The sequence below is a fragment of the Silurus aristotelis genome (genome assembly GCF_946808225.1).
Source record: "Silurus aristotelis genome assembly, chromosome: 6".
Lineage (NCBI taxonomy): Eukaryota > Metazoa > Chordata > Actinopteri > Siluriformes > Siluridae > Silurus > Silurus aristotelis.
Genome location: NC_139579.1, coordinates 14,435,741 through 14,446,428, shown reverse-complemented (window position 1 = coordinate 14,446,428; position 10,688 = coordinate 14,435,741).

Genomic DNA, 10,688 nt, shown 5'->3' with positions numbered 1-10,688 from the left:
CTGCTCCTGCTACATGGAGGAAAATAACTAGTTAAAGTGAACAGAAAGGTCATCATGCTTTCACATACTTCAGGAGCCATTAAGTATGCAATCTGTTTATCAATTCCAGTAAACACACACACACACACACACACACACACACACACACACACACACACACACACAATCTAATGTTTGCTTGCACAAATCATTAAAGCTTAGTCCGAGCAGCAGTCGTTGTAGACAGTTTGTAGTCTGAATCCCTGAAGGGTTGCCATGGTTACAGGGCTACACTATACTGAAGATGGTTATATTATGGAAGTTAAAGTCAGCATGATTTTTTTATTTATTTTGTGTTTATGATGTTTATAAATAAAGATGTTCACACACGTCACATTTGATTGGTTATATTTTTTAGGAATTACATGTTTCTCAGCACAGGGGAAAAAGCAAGAGAAAGAATACACCAAAGACCCCACACAATACACCAAAAACCCCACAAAATACATCAAAAACCCACATAATACACCAAAAAACCCACAAAATACATCAAAAACGCACAAAATACACCAACAACCCACAATACAACAAAACCCCACAAAATACATAATAAACCCACAAAATACACCAAACAACCAACAAAATACACCAAAAACCCACACAATACACCAAAAACCCACAAAATACACCAACAACCCACAAAATACATCAAAAACCCACAATACACACCAACAACCCACAATACAACAAAAACCCACAAAATACATAAAAAAACCACAAAATACACCAAAAACCCACACAATACACCAACAACCCACAAAATACACAAAAAATGCACAAAATACACCAACAAACCACAATACAACAAAAACCCACAAAATACATAAAAAAAACCACAAAATACACCAAAAACCCACACAATACACCAAAAAACCCACAAAATACACCAACAACCCACAAAATACATCAAAAACCCACAATACACACCAACAACCCACAATACAACAAAAACCCACAAAATACATAAAAAACCCACAAAATACACCAACAACCCACAATACAACAACAACCCACAATACAACAAAAACCCACAAAATACATAAAAAAACCACAAAATACACCAAAACCCCACACAATACACCAACAACCCACAAAATACACAAAAAAATGCACAAAATACACCAACAAACCACAATACAACAAAAACCCACAAAATACATAAAAAAAACCACAAAATACACCAAAAACCCACACAATACACCAAAAAACCCACAAAATACACCAACAACCCACAAAATACATCAAAAACCCACAATACACACCAACAACCCACAATACAACAAAAACCCACAAAATACATAAAAAACCCACAAAATACACCAACAACCCACAATACAACAAAAACCCACAAAATACATAAAAAACCCACAAAATACACCAACAACCCACAAAATACACCAAAAACCCACACAATACACCAAAAACCCACAAAATACACCAAAAACCCACACAATACACCAAACAACCCACAAAATACACCAAAAACCCACAAAATACACCAAAAACCCACAAAATACACCAACAACCCACAAAATACACCAATTAGGATTAGGATTTAGGGTTTAGGGTTAAGGGTTAAGAGTACAATAATCAGTTCTGTTCTCATCCTTAATCCTTCACACATAATTCTGTAAAACACTGGATTTCTGTAGATATTTAAATAATATTCTACTCAGCCACACGTACTCAGAGTGATCACTGATCCAGGATTCAGAAGCTTTACTTCTCTGCATGCAGAACTGCATTCTGTAGACACGTCAGGTTTCTGATCTACTGTTTCTTTATCTTTACTTCCCCAAGTTTTTAATTTAAAACCAGTTACTTAAGAATATTTCTGAATCTTATTGCAACATGATTCACAGTAGAATATACAGTCTCTCCTGATATCTCATCAGTGTAAGAGGAGACCTTTTTCAGTCCTTACCGATCTCAGTTTCTCACTTCTCCCACTCTCATACCACTCTTTACCTCCCTGTCTTTCACACAATTACTCTCTCCTTCCATCCCTCCCTCTCTCTCCCTCTCCCCTCGCTTTATTTCTCTCCACTTATTTCTTCCAATCTAAAGAGTTTCTTAAGAGGGATGTTTTTCTACACAGCTTGGTGATGGAGACAGTCAGGAGATCAGGAGATGTGTTTATTACCACAGGAAAAAGCTACAGGTGTTAGAACTTAACAATCGCTCAGTTCCAGCTCAGTGCTTGCTCTCTCTCTGTCTCTCTCTCGTTTTCTCTCTCTTTCGTTGTCTCTCTCTCTGTCTCTCTTTCGTTGTCTCTCTCTCTCGCTGTCTCTCTCTCGTTGTCTCTCTCGTTGTCTCTCTCTCGTTGTCTCTCTCTCTCTTTCTCTCTCTCTCTCTCTCTCTCTCTCTCTCTCTCTCTCTCTCTTTCTCTCTCTCTCTTGTTGTCTCTCTCTCTCTCTCTCTCTCTCTCTCTCTCTCTCTCTCTCTCTGTCTCTCTCGTCATCTCTCTCTATCTCTCTCTGTCTCTCTCTGTCTCTCTCGTTGTCTCTCTCTCTCTTTCTCTCTCTCTCTCTCTCTCTCTCTCTCTCTCTCTCTCTCTCTTTCTCTCTCTCTCTTGTTGTCTCTCTCTCTCTCTCTCTCTCTCTCTCTCTCTCTCTCTCTCTCTCTCTCTCTCTGCGCATGCGCGGCGGGGTAGGCGAGAGTGGCGTGTTGAGCGCGAGAGCGATTGGCGTCTTGCCAATTTATTTTTCCAGCTTTTCTTTTTTTTGTTTTTTTTTCTGAGCTAATCCCCGGAATATTTATTGCTTTGGTCGTCGCTAGATCATTAAAAGCTCTGGAGATTGAAGTAGTGGAACTCCAGCGTTTGGGGACCACAGGAAATTGAGGGTGCGATGAAGCCCTCAAGCAAAAAAAGGCTAGGATGAATGACCTGCTAGACATTACAGCACAGGGGGCGCTGGTCTGCTCACGCTTCAAGAATGCGGCTGAGATGGATGCTCCATCTAAGTTCTTCTTTAGTCTAAAGCGGAAGAATGGACAAAAGAGATTCATGCATGCAGTGCGAACGGAGTCAGGGGATCTCTTATCGGAGCCCACTGAAATTCGCAGGCAGACAGTATGCTTCTATGAGAAGCTGTACAGAAGTGAACTGTCAGAGGCACAGATAGCGGAGGAGAGTTTTTTTGTGGACTTGCCTAAGCTCTCTGAGCAAGCAGCCAGAGAGATCGATGGGGAGTTGACGCTGGTTGAACTTCACAAGGCCCTCCAAGGCATGGACAACGGGCGGGTGCCGGGTATTGACGGTCTCCCTGTCGATTTTTACAAAGCCTTCTGGGCAGTGATAGGGGAGGATGTGCTAGAGGTCCTGAGGGACAGTGTACAGAGTGGAAAGCTCCCATTGAGCAGTAGGAGAGCCGTTCTGACCCTACTGCCAAAGAAGGGAGACCTGACCCACCTAAAGAACTGGTGCCCGGTCTCATTACTGTGCACTGACATTAAACTTCTCTCAAAAACATTAGCTTTGAGACTAACTAAGGTGATGGAGCAGATCACTTACCGGGACCAGTCGTACTGTGTGCCTGATAGGTCGATATTTGATAACGTTCATTTGATTCGTGATATTTTGGACGTCTCCAGGCTATTGGGATTGAAGACTGGCCTGATTTTTCTGGACCAGGAAAAGGCTTTTGACCGGGTTGAGCATAAATATTTGTGGAAGGTGCTGGAAACCTTTGGGTTCAACCCTGGCTTCATGGCCATGATTAAGGTGTTGTATTGTGAAATTGAGAGTGTATTGAAGGTTAATGGTGGTTTATGTGCCCCTTTTAGAGTGCACAGAGGCATCAGACAAGGCTGCTCTCTGTCAGGTATGTTGTACACTCTCGCAATTGAACCACTTTTATGTAAACTGAGACATCATCTTTCTGGTTTCAAGATTCCACGTAGCGCTGCTTCTATCTGTTTGTCAGCGTATGCAGATGACCTGGTTGTTATGGTAGGCTCACAAGATGATGTGAATATTTTGGGTGATGTTTTAAATGAATTTCAGATTTTGTCCTCTGCCAAGGTCAACTGGGGAAAGAGTGAAGCTATTTTAGTCGGGGAGTGGGGAGGAGAGCAGCCTTCACTACCAGGGGGTCTGGTATGGAAGAACGGTGGGTTTAAGTATTTGGGTGTCTACCTTGGAAATAATGAGTGTGTACATAAAAACTGGGAAGGCACCATGGAGCTTGTTAAAGGCAAGTTGTGCAGGTGGAAGCGGCTGCTCCCAAGGATGTCCTACAGGGGGCGAATGTTGGTAGTCAACAACCTAGCCGCGTCGACCCTCTGGCACAAGCTGGCATGTGTGGAGCCACCACCGAATCTGCTGGCGAACATCCAGGCTCTGCTAGTGGACTTCTTTTGGGACGGTCTACACTGGGTTCCTCGGAGTGTTCTTCACCTGCCCAAGGAGGAAGGGGGGCAGGGGCTGATCCATCTAGCCAGCAGGACTGCGGCTTTCCGCCTGCAGTTCCTCCAGAGACTTCTCACTGGACCGGAAGACGTGGCATGGAGAGCAGCAGCCCATGGAATTTTACGCACAGTCGGACTACTGGGGCTGGACCGACCTTTGTTTTTAATGGACACTAAGACGCTGGATGTTTGTGGATTACCAGTTTTTTACCATGGGCTTTTTAAAATCTGGAACTGTTTTGCGAAACAAAGAAAGGACCGTAGCACGCTGTATTGGCTGCTGGAGGAGCCCCTGGTTCATGGTGGACGGCTGGACATCTCCAGTGCGACAGCTCCTGCACTGTCCAGAATGCTCATCGTCTCAAGGGTTGTGACACTCCGGGAGCTGGTGGGTATCGCAGGTGAGGACCTTTCGCGGACGGAGGACTTGGTGGCACGTGTGGGTCTGCGGTCCCTGCGTGTTGTAAATGGTGGCAGCAGCAATGATGAAGTCCAGGATTCTAGTGGACTTTCACTTTTACAAAAAGACAGTAAACTTGGTCATGTTCGAGAGAATCTGGTGCAATAAAGATGCACTCTGCTCGGTTTTAAATGATGAACTGCATTTTGCACTGAGCATGTCTTAAAAACAAAATGTATCAGATGTCTTTGACGCTTTTTTACCTGAATTACTTTTTAATCTATTTTTTAATCTATTTTTATTTTTTATTTTTTTTCTGCATTGACTTAAATTGAACCTTTTTACCGGTTGCTGTTGTATGTCCTGAACTTTGGTAATAAAGGTCTTTTTAAAAAATCTAAAAATCTCTCTCGTTGTCTGTCTCTCTAGCTCTCTCTCTCTCTCTCTCTCTCTCTCTCTCTCTCTCTCTCTCTCTCTCTCTCTCTCTCTCTCTCTGTCTCTCTCTCTTTCTTTCTCTCTCTCTCTCTCTCTCTCGTCTCTCTGTCTCTCTCATTGTCTCTCTCTCTCTCTCTTTCTCGTTCTCTCTCTCTCTCTCTGTCTCTCTCGTTGTCTCTCGTTGTCTCTCTCTCTCTCTCTGTCTCTCTCGTTGTCTCTCTCTCTCTCTGTCTCTCTCGTTGTCTCTCGTTCTCTCTCTCTCTCTCTCTCTCTCTCTCTCTCTCTCTCTCTCGTTGTCTTTCTCTCTGTCTCTCTGTCTCTCTCTCTCTCTCTCTTTCTCTCTCTCTGTCTCTCTCGTTGTCTCTCTCTCTCTCTCTCTCTCTCTCTCTCTCTCTCTCTCTCTCTCTCGCTCTCTCTCTCGTTGTCTTTCTCTCTGTCTCTCTGTCTCTCTCTCTCTCTCTCTCTCTCTCTCTTTCTCTCTCTCTGTCTCTCTCTCTCTCGTTGTCTCTCTTGTTGTCTCTCTGTCTCTCTCTCTCGTTGTCTCTCTCTCTCGTTGTCTCTCTTGTTGTCTCTCTATCTCTCTCTCTCGTTGTCTCTCGTTGTCTCTCTGTCTCTCTCGTTGTCTCTCTCTTTTAATAAAAATGGTCAAACAGAAATGTGAACCGTATTAATAAAATTATTGCCGTTAAAATTTGCGAGAGCGCGTTATTAATGTGCTCATCTTGCCAGTATAATTCAATTCAATTCAATTCAATTCATTTTTATTTGTATAGCACTTTTAACAATGAACATTGTCTTAAAGCAGCTTTACACAGATAATGCGGTGATTAAAAATGAATATGTTCTTTATGAGTAAGTTTGTCCCTGATGAGCAAGCCGGTGGCGACTGGCGACTGTGGCAAGGAAAAACTCCCCGAGATGGCATAAGGAAGAAACCTTGAGAGGAACCAGACTCAAGAGGGAACCCATCCTCATCTGGGTTACACCGAATGTCCATTTGTGGCAGGTATACAATGTTGCGGGGTGCAGTGATGATGATCAAAAGCGAAATGTAATGTATACATATATATATATATATATATATATATATATATATATATATATATATATATATATATATATATATATACAGTGAGGAAAATAAGTATTTGAACACCCTGCTATTTTGCAAGTTCTCCCACTTAGAAATCATGGAGGGGTCTGAAATTGTCATCGTAGGTGCATGTCCACTGTGAGAGACATAATCTAAAAAAAAAAATCAAGAAATCACAATGTATGATTTTTTTAACTATTTATTTGTATGATACAGCTGCAAATAAGTATTTGAACACCTGAGAAAGTCAATGTTAATATTTGGTACATTAGTCTTTGTTTGCATTTACAGAGGTCAAACGTTTCCTGTAGTTTTTCACCAGGTTTGCACACACTGCGGGAGGGATTTTGGCCCACTCCTCCACACAGATCTTCTCTAGATCAGTCAGGTTTCTGGCCTGTCGCTGAGAAACACGGAGTTTGAGCTCCCTCCAAAGATTCTCTATTGGGTTTAGGTCTGGAAACTGGCTAGGCCATGCCAGAACCTTGATATGGAGTGTGGCTGTGTGCTTCGGGTCATTGTCATGTTGGAAGACCCAGCCTCGACCCATCTTTAATGCTCTAACTGAGGGAAGAAGGTTGTTCCCCAAAATCTCGCAATACATGGCCCCGGTCATCCTCTCCTTAATACAGTGCAGTCGCCCTGTCCCATGTGCAGAAAAACACCCCCAAAGCATGATGCTACCACCCCCATGCTTCACAGTAGGGATGGTGTTCTTGGGATGGTACTCATTCTTTTTCCTCCAAACACGTTTAGTGGAATTATGACCCAAAAGTTCTATTTTGGTCTCATCTGACCACATGACTTTCTCCCATGACTCCTCTGGATCATCCAAATGGTCATTGGCAAACTTAAGACGTGCCTGGACATGTGCTGGTTTAAGCAGGGGAACCTTCCGTGCCATGCATGATTTCAAACCATGACGTCTTAGTGTATTACCAACAGTAACCTTGGAAACGGTGGTCCCAGCTCTTTTCAGGTCATTGACCAGCTCCTCCCGTGTAGTTCTGGGCTGATTTCTCACCTTCCTTAGGATCATTGAGACCCCACGAGGTGAGATCTTGCATGGAGCCCCAGTCCGAGGGAGATTGACAGTCATGTTTAGCTTCTTCCAATGATTGCTCCAACAGTGGACTTTTTTCACCAAGCTGCTTGGCAATTTCCCCGTAGCCCTTTCCAGCCTTGTGGAGGTGTACAATTTTGTCTCTAGTGTCTTTGGACAGCTCTTTTCTTCTTGGCCATGTTAGTAGTTGGATTCTTACTGATTGTATGGGGTGGACAGGTGTCTTTATGCAGCTAACAACCTCAAATAGGTGCATCCAATTTAGGATAATAAATGTAGTAGCAATGGACATTTTAAAGGCAGACTAACAGGTCTTTGAGGGTCAGAATTCTAGCTGATAGACAGGTGTTCAAATACTTATTTGCAGCTGTGTCATACAAATAAATAGTTTAAAAATCATATATTGTGATTTCTGGATTTTTTTTTTTAGATTATGTCTCTCACAGTGGACATGCACCTACGATGACAATTTCAGACCCCTCCATGATTTCCAAGTGGGAGAACTTGCAAAATAGCAGGGTGTTCAAATACTTATTTTCCCCACTGTATATATAAAATACTAGCATCAGCGTTAGCATAAACCTAAACACCTAACCCTAATGCTTCTTCTTCTGAGGAATGTTGAAGGAGAAGCTGTGATGAGAGCACCAGCGTAACCCCACAGTTTTGCTGAGAGTGTGTGTAGTGCAGGTTCTCTCACTGTGTGTGTGTACCTATAGAAACTCTCTCCTTAAAAAAGTCTGATGTGCAGGAGAATGGAACACTGAACTGCATCCATCATTCATATAGAGTTCTCCTAGGGGGAGTTTTTTTTTTAGATTTAAACAGAGGATTAGGAGTTTTAGGTGCAGGTGATTAGATTTCTCATTACTGGTTAAATCACATGGTTAAAGAGTGACTCAGTGACCAGATTTACAAATGAATAAATTTCACACGAGATGTTCTGAGGTTTCCACACACACAGCCCATATACAAACATCTACATTAAGAGCCTGGTTACTTTCAGGAGAAATGAAATGGCTCACTTTCTTCATGTGTGGTCAGCTCTGTTGCCTAGCAAGATTCTGGCATCTCACTTCACCTACAGTTTGGGATTTTGGAGTTTGATTTGGACTTTGAGCAGATCGAACAGCTTCTGGCTGTAGTTATGTAACTAACACCACTGGGGAAACATGTGGCTTAAGGGTTTCTTTACTTTGTTAAAAATCAGAGATGCATGCACACACACACACACACACACACACACACACACACACACACAAAAAACAATTTTTCTACATGATAGAGCATGTCCAGCTCTTTTCAGTTTCTGCTACAGCAACCACATGACACCTGATTTCTGTAAAAATAATAAATAATAAATAAACCTCACATCTGGACATCTGGACATTAGATAATCGTACATTGTCACAGTATTGTGTGTTCTGGTAATACACGGTTGTGTTTTTTTCACTAAATGTCATCAGCTTCCACTTCTGAGCTTCACATCTAATGGACCTGGAGTTTATTTCACTTCAGCTGCAGGAACACTGAGAAATAACACTAATTCCTGAAGATTCACACAGAAACCCTTTATCGATATGAAGCTGATTTTAACACTCCACTGAGTGTGAACATTATCAGAGCATGAAGACTCGCTCAGGCTCTGCCTTCTGGAACAGGAACGTCTATCTATTTTTAATTAAAGCTGAAGATAATTACGAGCCTCAGTGTGTTTGTGTTCATTTCAAAACAAAACGTGATTCGACATTTACTGATTCCACACTGAGATCACCTGCTCTGATATCCACATGCAGAAAATGCAGGAAAATCGTATAGTAGCTATGTTTTATTTGCACAAACTGTAATTATTAGAGAGAGAATTCATTATTTTCAGCTGATTTTATTTTTAAATATTGAATGGGATCATTGTTGGGTTTGTGAAAAACGTTTGATAATTTAGTTTTACACTCGTAGTAGAGACCATAAAGTATTTTACTGTAAAGATTTCAACAAAAGACACAAAACATAATATACAATAAACCAGGAAATATTTACTCACATAGACTTCCTTCCTTCCTTCCTTCCTTCCTTCCTTCCTTCCTTCCTTCCTTCCTTCTTTCCTTCAGTCCTTCCTTCCTTCACTCCTTCCTTCACTCCTTCCTTTCCTCCATCCTTCCTTCCTTCCTTCCTTCACTCCTTCCTTCACTCCATCCTTCCTTCCTTCCCTCCTTCCTTTCCTCCTTCCTTCCTTCCTTCCTTCCTTCCTTCCTTCCTTCCTTCCTTCCTTCCTTCCTTCCTTCCTTCCTTTCTTTCTTCCCTCCTTCCTTCCTTCACTCCTTCCCTCCTTCCTTCCCTCCTTCCTTCCTTCACTCCTTCCCTCCTTCCTTCCTTCCTTCCTTCCTTCCTTCCTTCCTTCCTTCCTTCCTTCACTCCTTCCTTCCTTCCTTCACTCCTTCCTTCCATTCTTTCGTGGTAAAAAGCAGGAAACACTAACTGGTGATGTGAAGTGAACTCTGCGACTGTGTTTGAGAAAAGAACATTTGTTCTGTCTATTCTTCAAACAGCTTGTCGGCATGGCGACCGCATCCTGGGTCCCATAATGCAGCAAACATCTGCAGTTCTAGGAAAATAATTCTTGGACATTTCCAGTTGTTTATTTCTCTTTACCATTTCTTTCTTTCTGAAGATGGAATTTCACTCTTATTTCATTTTACTGTTTATTTATTCTGTATACAATTAAAACCCAGGATGCTGTTACCATGACAACAAGCTATTTAGCAGATTTCTGAGAACAAAATATTCGTAAAAATCTTTTTGATTTTAATAATTTCATTTTCAATATTTTTCATGTATTTTGTGTTCCTTTTTTTTTTTGTGCTGCTGAAATTCTCTAATATCTTCAACCTCAATCCAAGCTTCTCTTCTCTGAAGGAATCTGATGTTAATAATCTGCAAACTAAATTCAAATAAGCCGTTCTGCAGATGTGTTCACTCCATTAAGATCACAGCTGGGAGAGTGAGAGACTGCTGCTGGATACCAGAGTTATTATCATTTCTTATAATATTAGACTTTCTGTCTCTGACTCAAATTAAACACATTCTTTCTTTTTCAGTTTTTTGTGTCAGTGTTTCAGTTACAGTTCATGTCCACATTTTTCATTACATTGTAGATCTGTGGTTTTAACCTCAACGTGTGATCATCTGCTTCTTTTAAATCCTGAAATATCCTCCAATATTCTCAGAATCCTCTCCTGATTCTGTAGAAA